General features: G+C 36.0%; 1 protein-coding gene and 1 long non-coding RNA gene across 2 annotated transcripts in view; one reads left to right on the top strand and one right to left on the bottom strand.

Annotated features, from left to right (window-relative positions):
* Window positions 1–21112, top strand: part of LOC309855567 — a 1258688-nt gene that overhangs the window by 1122028 nt on the left and 115548 nt on the right. The window lies entirely within an intron of this gene.
* DIAPH2 (diaphanous related formin 2) overlaps window positions 1–21112 on the bottom strand; it is a 919476-nt gene that overhangs the window by 753804 nt on the left and 144560 nt on the right. The window lies entirely within an intron of this gene.

The following is a 21112-nucleotide window of genomic DNA, read 5'->3' on the forward strand; positions in this document are numbered from 1 at the left end:
TAAATAAGAAGACATCTATAAAAGTACCAGGATGGTGCCTAATGAAGATGGAAGGGATCAGTAGATGGATACACTGTATTTACATTGTGGGGAATGAATTTCAGAAACCACAAATGGAAAAATCTTAGTAAAATGTTCCGATATGTTAACACTGGCACAGAAAGTCCTTCTCCACTTTAATTACAGAATTATTTTATTTCATACAGTATTTACATTCCTGAAGGTAGCATTAACATTTTTATAAATGTTAATGCTTTTACTTACATAATAAAATCAAAATTTTTGAGCACCAACTACTTCCAGATACTATTCTAGGTATTGAAATAGAAAAAGGAAATACAGTTTTTGCTCTTAAGAAGAAAAATTGACTAAATAGTTGCCGTATTTTGACCTGATCAACCAGGAGGCTTCACTAACTACCTCACCATGAAGTTCATTAGCTGCTCTCTCAGCTACATACACAGACACATACACACAATTACAAAGTAAGCTGCATAAGATAAGATAAGATATAAAAATGTTTATCCATGAATCTATTTATAATATTCCTCTGGGAACTGGCATTAACTAATGTGAGTTATAGTTCAAATTTTTATATCAATACCGCACAAAATAAAATGCCTTTAATAACTAAATGATAAAACAACAAATATCTAAAATACTAGTGCCTGTCTTTCCAGTAACATCATTTTACTTTGAAGCACATAGGAAAGTGGTTACATATAAATTTTACTTTACCACTCTTTTGACCAGAATGTATCTATTCCTTATAGAAAGTATCCCTGTACTTTAAAATGAAATTAATCAAATGCCTAAGATTGAAAGTTGAGAAAAATAGAACTATCATGCAAAATACTATTTTGCAGCTATTCTTAATTCTCTAATGAGTATGAATAATCAGTCTAGGTCAGCCTAATTACTCAAGCTATCAGAGGAAAGAATAGTAAGTCATTAATTAAAATCCTTAAGTAATGCAAAATTCAAGACTGTTTTGCTAATAAACTGGAGTATAACTAGCTAAATGATTATATGGAAATTAACATGACTGTGAGAGCAGTCATTTATCAACAGAAAAATTCCATAACCAAACAGTATTTTATGAGCATTTTAAATTTTAGATACTGAAAGTTCTCTACATCATTAGATTATGAAATCCCGTAACGACGGACTTTGGGCATAAACTCCTGCCTATTTTTCAAGGCCCTTAACATCACTGTAGTAATTAGGAATCCATTCTTTTATTTTTTCATTGATTTTTTAAATATAATTTTTATTTTAAAAAGGACATGATTATTAAAGAAAATTTAAGCCCTGTTAGAAGGGATAAGTTGAAAAAGTAATTTTTAATTAGTCCCACCACACAACATAATCACTGTTCACATCCTAGTAATTATACTTCCCCCTTCTGTCCCTTCTTATTTTGTGAAGTACCTACAGTCTGCAATTCCCTGTGCTAAATGTAGGTTCTATTGACTTTTTTGATCCTAAATTAGTGTATGCTTATGAACTTTCTCATGAACTCAGTTCTCCAAACCATTTTCCTCTGATCCAACTAGCACAGGTTCAATGTCATAATATCCTGTGATGTTAAGACACCATTCTTTTTTTTTTTTTAAATTTTATTTATTTATTTGACAGAGAGAAATCACAAGTAGTTGGAGAGGCAGGCAGAGAGAGAGAGAGGGAAGCAGGCTCCCTGCTGAGCAGAGAGCCCCATGCGGGACTCGATCCCAGGACCCTGAGATCATGACCCGAGCCGAAGGCAGCAGCTTAACACACTGAGCCACCCAGGCGCCCCTAAGACACCATTCTTAACCATAGTAGCACAACTGCAAAAACTAGCTTGAGTTCAAGAGTGATACTCAGAGACTACCCTCCAAGTACAACAGAAAAAAAGTTATTTTATATACAGAAAACTGCATTTATAACAAAGTAACATTTGCTGGGATGAAAGCAAGTATCTCCTAAATTTTAAAAATCTTTTAAACATAAAATCTAAAACAAAACTTGATTAGACATACTTCCAAGGGACTGAATATTTAAAGTTTATAAGAGGAGGGACAAGATGGAGGACAAGTATGAGACCTTGTTTCAACTGGTCCCCTGAAGTGAGTTAAATATCTACCAGAACACTCTGAACACCCATGAAATCAGCCTATGATGTAAGATTATACACTTTTGGATCTCTACGGTGGCAGAGGTGGAAAGGTAAAGCAGAATGGGACTTCTCAGATTGATATTAGAGAATAAAAAGAACAGGGAGAGAGCCACCAGAAGCAACCCATTGGAAAGCAATACCCCAATATGAAAGTGCCCTGTGCTTGGGACTGGAATTAACGTGGAGCCTGGTTAAAAACACTCAAAAAGGACAAAAGATCTTAAGGGGCAACTGATGGAATTGAGCAGCCACAGGCATGGCCCTAAGCCCACAGTCCCAAGACTGTCACAGCCTGCACCCACCTGTACCTGGGAAAATCAGGCAAGGACCCCAGTCCATGCTCCCAGAGCCCATGGCTATCTGCTGCTTGCACCACCTCTGGGGCTAGATGAACCCCCGCACTTGCCTGAGAGACCCCAGCGCAGGGTCTGCCCAAGGTCCCTAGACCCACAGCCTTCCAAACCTGCAGTGCAGCCAGGTGTGAGCACACGTCGCGTGGACCTGGACTTGAGAGAGCAGTCCCAGCAATGGAAGCCACAGGAATCAGGCTCTCCAAACCAATATTGTTTGCAGTTTTTGTGGCATAGGGGTACAGAGACAAGTGGAGCCTTGGGCGACCACTGACTCAGTGGGTAGGGGTGTTCACCATCTGTGGAAGGTTGTGGGGTTCAGTGGAGTCTGTGTGTTCTGGGCCGCCCAGAGAGGAGCAGACTGACACTTCTCTCTGAGGAGAAGTTCTTGGTGTGGAAAGTTTGTTTTCCACTAAACCTCTGAAACACCGCAGAAAGGGGCCAAAGAACAAAAACCTCCAGAGAACAAAAGCCTGAAACATGGGTTTCCACAAAGCCCAGCCCCTTTACAGGGGGCAGGACGACTCAGCCCCAGCAAAACTAATTTAAAAACACCAGGGCAGGCCACTCCCCCAGAAGACAAGCCAAAAGAACAAGAAGACAACAGCCAAAGGGTCGCCATAAAACTATAAAACCCCAACATCAGGGGAAGACAATATATTAACCCCCAATATTAAACCAAAAACTGTATATTTCATAAATACAACTTTTTTTAATTCGTTCTCACATTTCTGATTGCTTTTAAATTTTTTAACCTACCTACCACTACAACTAGATGTTCAATACAACATATTACATAATAACGCTTTACCTTTTTTCATACATATACCTGTGTTTCCTTCTTTATATTTTCCTTCTTTATTGGTATATATACATATATATGATTCAAAGTAATCCTTTTTCACTACTGAATACTACCCCTGTACACACACATCAGTTTTAATCTCCCTGTATCCCTAGAAAAGTGAGTCCTTTAACAAAGATAACAAAATACAACCAAGAAAAACCAAAATAACAAGCATTTATAATCACCTTTCCATCTTCTTCTTCTGTAAGTGTTTCTGTGTATTTGTTTTTGTTTTGGACTATACAAATCTTATTCTTGGGGTTCACTTTGGCTGGGTTTTTCCTTTTTTTCTCTTATACATTTCTTAGTCTTTTGGTTTCTTCGTTTTTGTTTATGTACTTTATAAATCTTCCTTTTGGGGCTCATTTTGGCTAGGTTTTCTCTTTTTTTGTTGTTGTTTTCTCTCTTTTTCCTTTTTTCATTCCTCTTGGTGGTGACTTCCAATTCCTCTGAAACACTCCAGGGTGCACCGTGCCTGGATAGTGCTTGATATATTCAGCTATACATCCCCTCAACCACTTCTCACAAAAGTGACTAGGGGGAGGAACATCCAAAAGAGGAAAAATTCAGAGACTGTGCCCTCTGCCACAGAACTAATGGAGATGGACATAAACAGTATGACAGAAGGGGAATTCAGGGTAACAATTATCCAGACAATGGCTAGGCTGGAGAAAACAATTAGTGACAACATAGAATCTCTAAGTGTGCAAGTAAGAGCCAACCTGGTAGAAGTTAAAAATGCTATCAATGAGATCCAATCTAATATAAATACTTTAACAGCTAGGGTAACCAAGGCAAAAGATCAAATCAGTGATCTAGAAGACAAATTGATACAAAAGAGAGATTAGGAAAAGGCCTGGAAAAAAACAGCTTAGAAGCCATGAAAGCAGAAATAGGGAAATAAATGATGCCATGAAACGTTCCAACATAAGAATTACTGGGAACCCTGAGGGGTGTGGCAAATTAGAGAAGACTAGAAGATATAGGTGAACAAATTCTGGAAGAAAAATCCCTCTGTCTGGGAAATGAAAAGTGTCCCTGTCCTAGAGGCAGAAAGAATACCACCCAGATCAACAAGTCTATAAAGACATCCAGACACTTAATTGTGAACTTCACAAATTGTAATTTTAGACAAGAGGTCCTAAAGGCAGCAGGGGGAAAGAGATTCCTTATATACAGAGGAAGGACTATCAGAATAACATCAGACCTGTGAAAAGAAACCAGGCAAGCCAAAAGGGCTGGCAAAACATATTCAATACACTAAATGAGAAGACCATGCAGCCAAGAATACTTTATCCAGCAAGGCTGAGATTCAAAAATGTATAGAGAGATAAAGAGCTTCCAAGACCAGCAAGATCTAAAAGATGATGTAAACACAAAGCCAGCACTACAAGAAATACTAAAGGCAGGGGTGGCGGGGGTTCTATAAAAGAGGAAAGAACCCAACAGTAACACAGAACAGAAAGTAACAGAGAAAATGTATAGAAACAAGGACTTACAGGCAACATGATGTCAATAAAAACATATCCTTCAATAATCACTCTCAACATGAATGGCCTAAATGCTCCCATACAAAAGCACAGGGTTAAAGGCTGGGAAAAACCACAGGACCTGTCCATATGCTATCTACAAGAGATATATTTTGAACCTAAAGATACACCCAAACTGAAAGTGAAGGGAATGAGGAGCATCGTTCATGGCAATGGGCCTCAAAGTGGGAGAAATAATTCTCATATGAGATAAATTAGATTTGAACCTAAAGGCTGTAGTCGAACATACAGAAAGACACTACAACACTCTTAAAGGGCTTAACCACCAAGACCTAAAAGTTAAAAATATTTATGCCCTCAACATGGGAGCAGCAAACTACCCAAGCCAACTGTTTTTAAAAACAAAACAAAACAAAACAAAAAAACCTCCTATTGATATGAATACAACAATTGTAGGGGATCTGAACACACCACTCTCAGAAATAGAGATCATCTAAGCAGAAAATAAAGAAACAAGAGCTTTGAATGACACATTAGACAAGATGGACCTCAAATATATATCCATATATGTATATATGGAATGTATCCATATACATTCCACCCTAAAACAAGAGAATACTCATTCTTCTTGAGTACACATGGAACATTCTCCAGAGGAAAACACATACTGAGCCAAAAATTAGGTCTCAGGAAATACCAAAAGAATGAGTTTATTCCCTGCATATTTCTCAGACCACAACACTATGAAACTGAAACTTAACAACAAGAGGAAGTTTGGAATAAAGTCAAACACTTGAAAGCTAAGGAGCATCCCACTCAAGAATGTTTGGATCCACCAGGAAATCAAAGAAGAACTTAAATAATTCATGGAAACCAAAGAGAATGAAGATAAATCAGTCCAAAACCTATGAGTTACAGCAAAGGAGGTCATAATGGGGAAATACCATAGCCATCCAAGCCTAACTCAGAAAAATTTAAAAATCCAGAATACACCAGCTCTCCATACACCTTAAAAAACTGGAAAATCAACAATATATTAAGCCAACCCTATCCACAAGATGGGAAATAAGATTAGAGCATTTATCAATGAGTTAGAAACTAGAGATACAGTATAACACATCAACGAAACTAGTAGCTGGTTGTTTTAAACAAACAAGAAGATTGAAAAAACCAGGGGCACCTGGGTGGCTCAGTGGGTTAAAGCCTCTGCCTTTGGCTCAGGTCATGATCTCAGGGTCCTGGGATCGAGCCCTGCATCAGGCTCTCTGCTCCTCAGAGAGCCTGCTTCCTCCTCTCTCTCTGCCTACTTGTAGTCTCTGTCTGTCAAATAAAATAAATAAGTAAGTAAATAAATAAATAAATAAAAAGACTGATAAACCACTGGGCAAACTAATCCAAAAGAAAAGAGCGAGGACCCAGTTTAATGAAATGATGAATGAAAGGGAAGAGATCACAACTAACACCAAGGAAATAGAAACAATCACCAGAAATGATTATCAACAGGTATATGCCAATAAACTAAGCAATCTAAATGAAATGGATGCATTCCTGGAAACCTATAAACTTCCAAGACTGAATGAGGGAGTAATGGACAACTTCAATAGATCAATATCTACTAAAGAGATTGTAAAGCAGTGATCAAAAACCTCCCAAAAGACAAGAGCCCAGGACCTGATGCATTCCCTGGAGAATTCTACCAAACATTCAAAGAAAAAGTACCTATTCTCCTGAAGCTGTTTCAAAAAATAGAAACAGAAGGAAAACTTCCACTCTTTCTGTGAAGCCAGCATTACCCTAATCACCAAACCAGGCAAAGACCCTACCAAAAAGGAGAATTTCAGACCAATATCACTGATGAATATGGATGCCAAGATTCTCAAGAAGATCCTAGCTAAGAGGAGATTATCCAGCATGACCAGGTGGAATTTATCCATGGGATGCAAGGGTGGTTCAATGTTCACAAATCAATGTGAAATAAAAAATCAGTAAGAGAAGAGAGAAGAACCACATGGTCCTCCCAACTGATGCAGAAAAAGCATTTGACAAAATACAACATCCGTTCTTGATTAAAACCCTTCAAAGTAGAGGGATAGAGGAACATTTCACAACTTCATAAAATCTATCTATGAAAAACCCAAAGCAAATATCATCTTCAAAGGGGAAAAGCTGACAGCCTTCCCTCTGAGATCAGGAACAGGACAAGGAACACTCTCACCACTAATATTCAAGATAGTACTAGAAGTCCTAGCAACAGCTATCAGACAACAAAAAGAAATAAAAGGTATTCAAATTGGCAAAGAAGAAATCAAACTCTCTCTCTTCACAGATGACATGATACTTCATATGGAAAGCCCCAAAGACTCCAACCCCAAACTACTAGAACTCATAGAGCAATTCAGTAACATGGCAGGACAAAATCAGTATTTACAAAAAATAATTTTAAAATTCTGGTTTTTTAGATTTTATGTATTTATTTGACAGAGAGAAAGAGATCACAAGTAAGCAGAGAAGCAGGCAGAGAGAGAGGGGGAAAGCAGGCTCCCTGCTGAGCAGAGAGCCCGATGCAGGGCTCGATGCCAGGACCCTGGGATCATGACCTGAGCCGAAGGCAGAGGCTTAACCCACTAAGCCACCCAGGGGCCCCAATGATTTTGAAATTCTTGGTATCTCACTCAAGGTTTCCTACTGCTATAATAAATAGGACTTTTTTCCAAATTAATACCATTTAAGTCATTATTTGTATGTTGAATTGATTTTAATTTTGATATATTTATTCTGTTATCAGATATTCATATAATGTGCAAAAATTAATATATTCCTTTCTAATCTTTATTTTTTTTCTCTTGTCTCATTGTACTGGCTAATACACAATGTCTTCCTAACCCCCCAAAAATAAGAAGGGCTACAAATTACTGGTGGTTGTGAACATCCTTATGTTGTTCCTGAGTTTAATTAGAAATTTCCAAGTAGTTTATCATTAAACATAGCAGAAATACTTGGTTTGAAACATATACTTTATCACATTAAGGAAATAAGTAACTTTCTCTACTGTCATGAACTTTCTTTAAAATGAGAAAGCATGCTGATTTCATCAGACATTTTAATACATACTGAAATTATTTTTTTCTTTTACTGTGGCACTTTAAAGACTTTTTTAAATTTATTTGAGAGAGAGAGAGTGTGTGAGCACAAGGATGGAGGAGAAGAGGGAGAGGGAGAAGCAGACTCCCTGCTGAGTAAGGAGTCCCACACGGGGCTTGATCCCAGGACCCCGAGATGGTGACCAGAGCCTAAGGCAGATGTTCAAGTAACTAAGCCACCCATGCATATGGCCCTCTCACTGTGGCATTTTAAAAGTCTAAGTAGAATGCATTCATGAGATTTCATTTATTTATATATTTACACTTCCAAAACAAAAATTTGTATTATTTTGGCACACTTTTTGTTGGCAATAGTCTGCTGCCTTCCCACCAAATGATGCATATCTACATAAATTTCTCTGGTTGCTTCCTCATTCATAAGAACACCACCAACTTCCCTAGTATAAAACTGGAGTAGTGAACACTACGTGTAAAAAATGAGTAAGAATTTTATATCATACAAACCAAGACTTCCCAATCTTTTCAAGGACACTACTAATCCATGAGATGACAATAAATGCCCTGGAATAACCTAATTAACCAAAATTAATTTTTCTACTATGGGACACTTTCGATCCTTTACTATGTTAACATGTACTGTAATTCTTCAAAGGAAGGGAGAAGTGCACAGTACGCAAAATTTCCCTAAATTATTTGGCCAGGACACCTCCCACATCTATGTACTATAAATACCATCTCAGTAGGCCCTGTATTCAAACATACATATTTGGAGAACTGTCCAATCTGACTGCTCTTATTCCTGCTGATAACCAAGATTCCCACCAAATCAAGATACCTAACTACAACATGCAAAAAGTACACTAATGCACTCAGGGAAGAAGAGATGAAAGTATGACAGAATTCCAGTACCATTGTCATCTCTATTTCTCTCAACCTTTGCTTCTAACCTTAATAGTCCCATACATACAGACTACTATTAAAAAACAGCAATTTTCAAAGTGTGCTCAAAGGGCTCCTGGGCATTACAAGGTTACTTTCAGGGGTGTGTGCAAGGACAAAATTACTCTGAAAATAATACTAATATGTTACTCAACTTTTTAAAGCATACTGTCTCACAAACATATGGTGCAGTTTTCCAGGAGCTACATGACATGGAATGAATTATCACTCTAATGGCAAAGGGAATGTATGTTTATGTATACTTGTGTTTTAATTTTTTCTCAGTTTTAAATCTAATAAAAAATTAGTAATAGATATAACCAACATTTTTAAAGTTCTTCGGTATGTTCAATAATTTTAAGAGTAGAAAAGGGCTCTAAAGCCAAAAAGTGTGAAACACATTATAAATTAGTGGTTAAAGGAGTCTTTGTCCCCCTAACACAATAGCTTCATCATCTCTTCAAAATACCCTCCAGATCATTTAGAGTATAAACTGTTTTCTTTCTTTTAATATTTGTTCAAGAGTGGTGTGTATGTTTTGTACCCATGGCATGTGAGATGACTGTGTGAAGTATGTGTGGTGTGTGAGCTGTGTATGTGATTTTGTGGTATATGATTGATATGTCTTTGTTGTATGTTCTCTGTGTGTGGTTAATGTTGCTCTTTGTAATGCACATGTGCTGTGTGTATGTTGTGTGTGGTGTGTTTGTGTTTCGTGTGTGATTCACTGTATAAGGGGTTTTTCTGTAACTTTTTATAATAATTTCTCTTAGTTGGGTGCCTGGGTGGCTCAGTCAGTTAAGTGTCTGCCTTTGGCTCAGGTCATGATCCCAGGGTCCTGGGACAGAGCGCCATGTGAGATTCCCTGCCAAGAAGGAAGTCTGCTTCTCCCTCTCTCTCTCAGCCCATCCCCAACCCCCATTCATACTCTCTCTCTCTCTCTCTCCCTCTAAAATAAATAAAATCATTTTAAAAAACAATAATAATTCTCATAGCTAACAGAGAGCATGATATTATTAGTTTTGGGTGTAATAATTTCAGAGTAGATACTCAATAATTTCATTACAACACTCACTGTTTGGGCAACTGACACTCAGTTGGTTGAGCATCTGCCTTCAGCTCAGGTCATCATCTTGGGGTCCCGGGATCCAGTCCCACGCTGGGCTCCCTGCTTAGCAGGAAGTCTCCTCTTCCCTCTCCCTCTCCCTCTGCTCCCACTCCCCAGCTCATTCTCTCTCTCTCTCTCTCTCAAATAAATAAAATCTTAAAAAAAAAACACTCAATGCTCATCACAACAACTGCACTCCTTAATCCCTATCACCTATTTAATACATCCCTTCACCCACTTCCCAATAACAGTTTGTTCTTCATAGTTAAGACTGTTTCTTAGCTGGTCTCTCTCTTTTTCTCCCATATTCTTGTTTGCTTTGTCTTAAATTTCACATGAGTAAAATCATATGGTATTTGTCTTTCTCTGACTTGTTTCTCTTCGTATAATACCCTCTAGCTTGATCCATTTCAATGCAAATAGCATGATTTCATTAATTTTTATGGCGGAGTAATATTCATTGTGTATCTGTGTATCTGTGTGTGTCTGCATGTGTGTACCTCACTTTTTTATCCATTCACCAGTCAATGGACACTTTGGCTATCTCCATAATTTGGCTATTATAAATAATGCCTCTAGAAACATCAGAGTGCACATGTATCTTTTGATCAGTATTTCTGTATTGTCTGAATAAATACCTAATAGTGCAATGCTAGATGATAGGGCACTTCTATTTTTAACTTTATGAGGAACCTCCATACTATCTTCTGTAGTGGCTGCACAAGTTTGCATTGCTACCACAGGGCAACAGGGTACCCATTTCTCCACATCTTTGCCAATACCTGTTCTTTCCTCTGCTGATTTTAGCCATTCTGACAGGTGTGAAATGGTATCTCATTATACTTCTGATTCACATGTCCCTGATGATAACTAATATTGAGAATCTTTTCCTGTGTCAGATGGCTATCTATAAGTCTTCCTTGGAAAAGTTTCTATTAATGTCTTCTGTCCATTTCTTAAATGGATTATTTCTTTTTTACATTTCAAATTTTGTAAGTTTCTTATATATTTTGGATATACCCTTCATCAGCTATATTATTTGAAATATCTGCCCTTATTCCTTAGGTTGCCTTTTAAGTCTTGTTGATTGTTGCCTTGCTGATGCAGAAACTTTTAATTTTGATGAAGACACAATAGTTTATTTTTGCTTTTGTTTAACTTGCCTCAAGACATCTAGAAAAAAAGTTCCTAGGGTCAACGTCAAAGAAATTACTGCCTGCATTCTCTTCTAGGAATTTTATGGTTTCAGGTCTCACTTTTAGGTATTTAATCCATTTTGAATTTATTTTTCTTAATAATACAAGACAGTGGCAAAATTTCATTCTTTTGCATGTTGCTGTCCAGTTTCCCAAACACCATTTTTTGAAGATACTATCATTTTTCCACTTAATAGTCTATCTTGCTTGGTTGAACATTAATTGACCATATAGCTGTGGGCTCAATCCTTGTTTTTTTTCTTCTCTTTCACTGATTCCTATGTGTATTTTTGTACCACTACCATACTCTTTTGATCACAACAGCTTGAAGGACTTGAAGGACAGCATGGTAACACCTCCAGCCTTGCTTTTCATTTTCAATGTTGCTGTGGCCATTTGGGATCTTTTATGGTTTCATACAAATTTTCAGTTTGTTCTAGCTCTGTGAAAAATACTGTTGGTATTTTGATAGGGGTTGCACTGAATGTGTAGATTGCTCTGGGTAGTACAGACATTTTAACAGTATTTATTCTTCCAATCCATGAGCACAAAATGTCTTGAATTTCTTTATGTTGTCGTTAATTTCTTTCATCAGTTTTTTACAGTTTACAGAGTACAGGTCTTTCACCTTTTTGGTTAGGTTTATTCCTAGCTATTTTATTATTTATTGTTCAATTGTAAATGAAATGGATTCTCTTCCTGCTGAACCATTACTGGTGTACAGAAATGTAACACATTTCTGCACATTGATTTTTTATCCTACAATTTCACTGAATTCATGTATCAGCACTAGCAGTTTTTGGTAGGATCATTCAGTTTCTGTGTATAAATAGTGCCATATCAGTGAACAGTGAAAATTTGACTTATTCCTTGAAAATTTGGATGCTTTTTATTTCTTGTTGTGTATTACTGTGGCCAGGACTACCAGTACTATGATAAATGACAACAGGAAGACTGGACATCCTTGTCCTGTTGCTGACTATTCAGGAATAGCTCTCAGTTTTTCCCTATTTTGCATATAAGCTATGTGTTTTTTTAATGTATGCCCTTTATTATGTTGAATTATGTTCCCTGTAAAATCTATCTTGTTGAGAGATTTTATCGGGAATGGATGTTAAACTTTGTCAGATGCTTTTTCTGCATCTATTGAAAGGATGATATGATTCTAATTCTTTCACGTATTAATATGGTATATATCACATTGATAGATTTGCAATTATTGAACCATCCTTGAAAACCATGAATAAATCAAAGTGGATTGTGGTAAATATTATTTTAATGTATTGCTGTATTCAATTTCCTAGTATTTTATTGAGAATCTCTGCATATATGTTCATCAGGAATATAGGCCTGTACTTTTTTCATAAAGTGAATTTGAAAGTTTTCCTGCCTTTTCCATATTCTAGAATAATTTGAAAGGTATAGGTCTTAACTCTTCAAATTTTTGATAGAATTAACCTGTAAAGTCACCTTGTCCTGGACATGTTGGGCATTTGATTATTAATTGTTTGTCAGTTATCAGTTTATTCAAATTTTCTATTTCTTCCTGTCTCATTTTTGGTTATGTTACAGGTTTCTAGGAATTTATCCCTTTCTTCAAGATTGTCCATTTTGTTAACACAGGTTTTCATATTCTCTTGTAATTGTTGAAATTCCAGTGGTGTTACTGTTTCTCTTTCATTTGTGATTTTATTAGTTTGGGTCTTTTCTCTTTTCTTTTTGATAAGTCTGGCTAGGGTTCTATCAATATTATTAATTTTTTCAAAGAATCAGCTCCTGGTTTCAGTGATCTGTTTTTTAAATTTCTGTATCATTTATTTCTGCTCTAATTTTCATTATTTCCTTCCTTCTACTGGTTTTAGGCTTTGTTATTCTTTTTCTAGCTCATTATGCTGTAAGGTTAGGTTGTGTATTTGAGTTTTCTCTTGCTTCTTGAAGTAGGCCTATTCTTCTATACACTTCCCTCTTAGGACCATTTTGCTGCATCCTAAAGGTTTTGGGGTGTTGTGCTTTCATTTTCATTTGTTTCCATATATTATATACTCTTTGATTTCCAAGTTGACCCATTCATTGTTTAGTAGCATATTGTTTAACCTCCACATATTTGTGTTCTTTCCAGATTATTTCTTCTGAGGGATTACCGGTTTCATAACATTGTGGTCAGAAAGGATACCTGATATGATGATTTCAATTTTCTTGAATTTGTTGAGGCCTGATTTGTGACCTAGTATGTGATCTATTATGGACAATGTACCACGTGCACTTGAAAAGACTGTGTGTTCTGATGTTTTAGGATGGAATGCTCTGAATATATTTGCTAAGTTCATCTATTCCACTGTGGCAATCAAAGCCATTGTTTCTTTCTTAATTTTGTTTAGATGCTCTGTCCATTCATGTAAGTAGAGTGTTAACATCCCCTAATATTATTGTACTACTATCATTAAGTCCCTTTATGTTTGTTTTATACATTTGGGTTCTCTTATGTCCGGTGCATAAACATTTAAAATTGTTGTATCTTCTTGTTGACTGTCCCACTTATTAAAAGATAGCATCCCTGTCCCTTGTACAGTCTTTGTTTTAAAGTCTACTTTGTTACTGTGGAAGAAGCCTAGATGTCCTTTGACAAATGAATGTATAAAGAAGATACAGTATGCATGTATGTGTGCGTGTGTGTGTGTATACACACACAACAGAATATTACTCAGCCATCAGAAATGATGTATATTTACCACTGACATTGATGTGGATGGAACTAGAGGGTATTATTTTAAAGGAAATAAGTCAATTGAAGACAATTATATGATTTCACTCATATCTGGAATACAAAAAACAGTGCAGAGGACCATAAGGGAAGGGAGGTAAAACTGAATGGAAAGTCATCAGAGAGGAAGATAAACCATGAGAGACTCTTGACTCTGGGAAACAAACTGAGGGCTGTGGAAAGGGAGGGGGGCAGGAGTATGGGGCAACTAGGTAATGGGTATTAAAGAGGGCACATGATGTGATGAGCACTGAGTGTTAGCTATATGCGACTGATGAACTGCTGAACACTACATCTGAAGCAAATTATGTACTATGTGTTGACTAATTGAATTTAAATATATATATTAGTTTGTCAGATGTATTACAACTCTAGCTTTCTTTTGACATCTATGTGGGTGATAAATGTTTCCCCATCCCCTCACTTTTAATCTGCAGGTGTCTTTAGGTCTAAAATGAGTCTCTTAGAGACAGCATATAGATGGTTCTTCTTATTTTATCCACTATGTTACCCTATGTGTTTTTATTGGAGCATTCAGTAAAATTTGAATTTACATTCAAAGCAATTATTGATGGATATGTATTTATTCCCACTTATTCCTTTTTGTTGTTGTTGTTGTTGCTGTTGTTCCAGAGATTTTCTCTGATCCTTTCTTATTTTTGTCACTTTGGGTCTCTCCTTTGCACTCAAAGAGTCCCCTTTGATATTTCTTATACCTTTTCGGCTGAGATCTCTGGCCATGGCCTTATCTTGTTCTTTCATTTGGAATAAAACCCTCTGTCTTCTCATTTTCTTTAAGTTTCTGCTGACTCCTGTGTGTTAGAAAAGCCAATTATGGGGGCGCCTGGGTGGCTCAGTGGGTTAAAGCCTCTGCCTTCGGCTCAGGTCATGATCTCAGGGTCCTGGGATGGAGCCCCGCATCGGGCTCTCTGCTCAGTGGGGAGCCTGCTTCCTCCTCTCTCGCTTCCTCCTCTCTCGCTTCCTCCTCTCTCTCTGCCTGCCTCTCTGCCTACTTGTGATCTCTGTCTGTCAAATGAATAAATAAAATCTTAAAAAAAAAAAAAAAAAAAAGAAAAGAAAAGCCAATTATGTATCCTGCTCCTGAGAGTAACTGCCTTATGAAGAAGAGATCATGTAGTGCCCAAGGCCTAGTGTTTCAGGGAGTGTCTCTGGTTTGTGTTGCATGTGCTCTGCTGATGTGTTTTGTCTGCTTTATCCTTCAGAGCAGTGATCTGCAGAGGCTATCCTGCCTATTAGCAGTGTTTGGTACCTGGCCTGACTGTTAAGTTTTAAATATGTGTGCTCTGGTCTGCTTGTCAAATGAGACCTGCTACCACCTCTACCAAAATGGAGGACCCAAAGAAGTCTGTTGTCGGGAGACGGGGTATGGGTAGGAGTCTGTGCTGGTCTTGGGGAGAAAGGCCTTCCATGCTGAGACTGAGACAATCCTAAGAAGGGCAGTTTCACAGAAATGCAGGGTATGGGGCTTGTTAGGAAGCCAGTTTGGTTGTCACTGTCAGCAATGAGATGCTTCCCACAGGTGGCTCTGTTTTTATGCTTAGGAAAATGGTTGCCAGCCAGGTTCTTTGTTCCTGGAGATGTGTCTCTCTGAAAGTTACCTCTTAGGGATACACTCTGAAAAGAGCAAATAATCCCCCAGTATTTGCCCCAGGCATTCTTTAAATTGCTGTTTCCATGCTGTCTACCCCTAGGTTGTTTGGCTGCCTTCACTCTAGGAATAGGACAATGACCTCAGGGCTCTAAACAAGCCAAACCAGCTGAACTTTAAAACTCCAGACTTTAGCCCCTCTTTTTCCAGGCCAATAGCTTTGAGGAAATGTTCTCCTTATGCATTCCCCTGTGCACCTCTTTCTCTCTCTCCCTTCTCTGAGAACACCCTCCCCTTGGTAGCACTTGAGATCCTTTTCTCCCTTAAACCCCATTTCCACACTTTTCACCTTCTTCACTGTAGTCTCTTCTATCTCTTTTGTTGTAGCGTTTGTTCTGTCAATCTTCAGGTCTATTTCTGAGGTATTTAGGTTGATTTGACAGTTACCTAGTCATGTTTTGAAGACGAGGAGAACCTAAGATCCTTCTACTATGCTGCCAACTTACTCCCTAAATTGTTTTTAACATGCTCTTTTCACTTGGACTCCAGTTTAACAGATACATAAACATCTTTTTCTTTGCCACCTTAACTCTGTCAATTTACCATTCAGGGAATCCTTTTCAAACTTTCTGTTTGGTTTTTCTCTTTAAATTTCATGTTAATTCTTTCCTCTTCCTGTTAAATAACAAATTTAGATATTTTTTTAAATGTTATATAGATAAAAAAATAATAGATACACATTGGAATATTAAATCAATGCATTAAAATTATGATCTAGTCTAGTCTTCAACTACTGATATAGACTACTGACTACTTAGTTTTAGTTTCTAAGTACATTTCATTTTAATCAAACATTCTATGCTTTTTACCAATATTTAAGACGAATGCATGACCAAGTATTTTGTTTTACAAAATATTTTAAACTTTTAATACAGTTTTTACTTTGTTAAAAAATAAGTCTATTTCAAATGCTTAAGTAATAATTTTTCCAAATAATCCAAATAACTCTTTCACATACTAAGTTCAATTAGTCTACTACTAGCTACTTTGCTCTGTAACTACCTATACTACCTTTGTTAAGTCACTTCCCTGTCCCTCTTTCAAAGAAAGGCACTGGACTAAATGATATCTTTCATCCCCAACCATTTCTGACTTTGCAAATTATACATGCTCCTTACCATTCAGCTAGGTCAGCACCAAAATTCCATCCCAAAACAAAATTTATTCATGTGCAATTTAATGGCAGTATCTGACTCTCACAAATAATGTGAAATGGTGGCAATCTATATATAGGTAACTGATAGTAAAGTGCACCTTTCTATGTTACTCAAATTATAATTATTACTCACTTTTCACCATTAGGGATTTCTAATGGCCTTTAACCATTAAAACTGCCATATATTAAATTTACTTTAACTTTTAAGGGGACTTTAATATAAAACTTCAACGAAAATAAAATTCAATAGTGGTATGGAGAAAAGTATTTCAGAAAGCAATACTCTTTTTAGGAATAGTTTAAACATTGAAAATTTTTTAAAGAAATATGTATGAAAGTATTTTTTTTAATAAAGATTTTATTTATCTCACAGAGAGAGAATACACAAGCAGGGGACGCAGCAGAGAGAGACAGAGAAAAGCAGGCTTTTCCACTGAGCAGGGAGCCTTATACAGGATTCAACCCCAGGACCCTGGGATCATGACCAGAGCTGAAGGCAAATGCTCAGGCAACTTAGCCACCTAGGCGCCCTAAAGATGTTTCTTTAAATATTCTTTATATTTATAAAGTAAGTGCTAGAAAGGAGACCAAGTTTTATAAAAATTATTCTGAAGGCTGTCTGAAGCATGAACTCAGAGATGAGATGTAAAGAAGATAAAGATGATAAGAATCAGTCAGGAACTGATAGATTCTGGGGAGAGGCTGACTCTGGACAACACATGGAGAGGAATGAGTGAAGGTTAACTCAGGTGTGGCTGATGGAGTGAAAGGTGATACCACTAACCATGACAAGGATCATGGACAAAAAATAGATTAGGGGAGACTAGAGTGGGTAATAAGGAAAATGACAGAGTCTGTATTCGATACATGAAGCATAAGATGCCACTGAAATATAGCTTAAAGTAACAATTACAGGTTAATTAATACAGCACATTCTTATATAATAAGAAAACTATAATAATCAAAGAAATGTAATCTAAGAGACTATCACAGCTATACAGATTAATTCTAATAAAACTCCTTACATAGAAAGAAACAGATCTTGTTTCTAGTTTTGTGATATAGCAAAATTTTCTACCCATACAAACAGGGTCAATAAAAAATCCATTTAAAAATCTCCATGAAGATATACATGCTACCAATGTCTAACTGATAATATTTTCAGCAAAACAGCATAAGGAAAAAAAAGAAAAGTAATGAAAACAACTGACACCAAAATCTTAATTTTTGAAAAAATAAAATTTTATCAGGGTGCCTGGGTCACTTGGTTAAGCATCTGCCTTCAGCTGAGATCATGATCCCAAGGTCCTGGGACTAAGACCGACACGGGGCTCCCTGCTCAGCAGAGAGTCTGCTTCTCCCTCCCTCTCCCTCTGCTCTTCTCCTTACGTACGCTCTCTCAAATAAATAAAATCTTTAAAAATAAAAAAAATAAGTTTTACCTGACTAGAAAAGTATTTAATACTTAAGAGGCAGTGAAAAGCTTATTTCCGTTACATATAAACATCCACTTACCAAAGCATTAAGTGTCTCACTTTAAAGGATAAATCCAAGCAAAGCAATTGTCCTTGCTTACATGCAGCACAGATTTATAACATGTGGTGTGTGTTTAATTTAAATGTTTACATAAATAATATGGGAATAAAATCATATAATCCATGGACCCAATTGTTGACATATGCAAGTAAGTTGACATTTTCTTAAATAGCTCACAATACCACTTTTCTGAGAAAATGGAAAACACTTCAAGGGAAAAGGATCCTGATGAACATCTGTAGGTAAATTAAACCAGTATATTTGTTCCTTACAACTGTGCATGATGTTATCATCTTTCTGAATACATTATCTAAAACTGAAATTGTGAAGCACATATTTCTTTGTTTTGCAATAGCTTATTGCCATTACGTGTGGACACTGGGACTTCTACTTGTAATACGTAGGAGAGCAGATGGGAAGATGTTACTATGAGACTTACTTTCGTTTTACTCTTCACATCTGTACCAAAGCACTTCAGTTCCAATAAGTTGATAATTTAGGGACATACAATTTTCCCCATGTGTGCTCTTCAAATTTGAATGTCTGGTGCACAAACTTCATCTTTTTGCAATTTCTTCCCTTAAAAGGCATTTTTTAGTTTCCCGGACTATTAAGGAAACACAAAACTCACCTACAAATCTATTTGTAAATATTAATTCCCACTAAATCCATTAAGATTATAATCTCCCCAAATACAAAACCCCAAGTATAGAGAGGAGAAGCAGAGATATTATGTATCTATGTTCTCATTTCCCTTTAGTCAAATCAACAGCATACACAACACATATTTTTAATATCTATAAGAAACAGTAAATAAAGAACTAGTGTTTCTTCACCCTCTGCCCTCACAATGTAAAAAGACAGAAAACATACTTTCATTCTTTATGAACAAAATAGAATTTAAATCCAACCTGTTCTTGATCATTTATTCCTAAACTAAGACAAGTTCATTATTGGAAATGTGGAAAACAGAGTTAACAAAAAAAAAAAAAACCATTAATTTCTCATTATTGGAAATGTGGAAAATAGAGTTAACAAAAAAAATCACCATTAATTTCTCATTTACTGAGAAACATTGCAAATATTATAGCATATAGCTATTTTCCTATGCACAATATGTTCTTAAACAAAACTGACATCATACTCTATGTTGTATACACATTTCACGTCCGGTTTCTAACATTTAATATATTATGAACATCTTTCATATAATTAAATACATAAAAGATTAGTTTTGATTATTATGTTATAATGTTATAATTACTTAAATTGCAATTTGAGGGCATCTGTGGTTTAATTTTTTGTTATTAGAAATAACGCTAAAGTGATTATCAGTGTACAAATATAATTTTTATACATTAGCTTCATTAGCAAATTTTTCTAATAATAATATAGCTGGATAGAGGTATAAATATTTTTGTTGCCTGTGTTTCATTCTCCCTGTATTCTGGAAATGTTGTACCATTTTAGAAATCAACCTTCAGGAAATTAGAGTACATGCTTCTCAGCACCTTCACCAATTGGATCACTATTTTTTTTTAAGATTTTATTTATTTATTTGAGAGAGAACAAGAGGGAATGAAAGGGAGGGGAAGAAAGAATCTGAAGCAGACTCCAAACTAAGTACAGCCCAACTTGGGGCTTAATCCCACAACCACGAGATCATGACCTGACCCAAAATCAAGAGACAGACACTTAACTGACTGAACCACCCAGGCTCCCCTATTTTAGATCTTTTTTCTCTATTATACTACACCATTCTTTTGCAATTTTTTTTTTTTTTACTAATACTAAGGCTGAATGTATGTACAGCTGTTCACACCCATACACGCTCACATTTACCCACATAAGGCCATCTATACATACCATACACACCATGCATCATATATATGATTTATACTATGCACATATTATGTTCATTTATGCTTGCTCATATATATGTGTATACATATGAGCATATATATATATATATGTGTGTGTGCATATATATACACATACATATACATGTATATATATATCAGGATACTTTTCTTCTTTCTGTATAAGAACACTTATAAAAATATTAACCCATTACCAAAACTTTAAAAACTTCAAAATTCATCACTTGCCTTTTAATAGTACATGCTGTGTTCTTTATTAATAGAAGTTCCCTCCTGTTATAAAGTCAAAACTATTTTATTATTACATCTAACTCTCCAATTGTCATAGTTATTCTAATGTATGATGAAAGGTAGGAAGTCAATTTATATTTTCCCTTCAATAATTTGTCAATTGTTCCAAAAACACTTTTCCCTACTGATTTGAAATATCTTTAACATAATTTTTAATATCAGAAAAATGTTCTTGCCAAGACTCTTCCTCTATCTGGCACATTTCATTCTTGAAAATGTATCAATAGCAGCAGCTGTGAATACTAGCCACCTATGTACTGATGAAAAATTTTACAATATGTGCACAAGGAAATCAAAACAATCCCTTTCATTCAAACAATACCATTTATGTATTCAAGCTCCCTTTAAGCTAATGCACAATACAACAGCAAGCCAGTATATAACAGGAAGGCAGGAAAGAAAGGAACACACTACTCCAGAAAGTAAATCCAATATCCCCTTGTTTTAATTTTATATGACTACCTACTGATTATTTTGATATTACTGAAAAAAACTGATAATAAATGGGAGTAGAGTTTAACATAAATGTAATGGCTTCTAATGCTCAGAATGTCTAAAGTATCACTGTGTGTAACATTTAACTATACTTTATAATCTACATGTAACCTAAGAAAGAGTACCAAAGAAACT

Source organism: Mustela nivalis (genome assembly GCF_964662115.1).
Source record: "Mustela nivalis genome assembly, chromosome: X".
In the NCBI taxonomy this organism is placed as follows: domain Eukaryota; kingdom Metazoa; phylum Chordata; class Mammalia; order Carnivora; family Mustelidae; genus Mustela; species Mustela nivalis.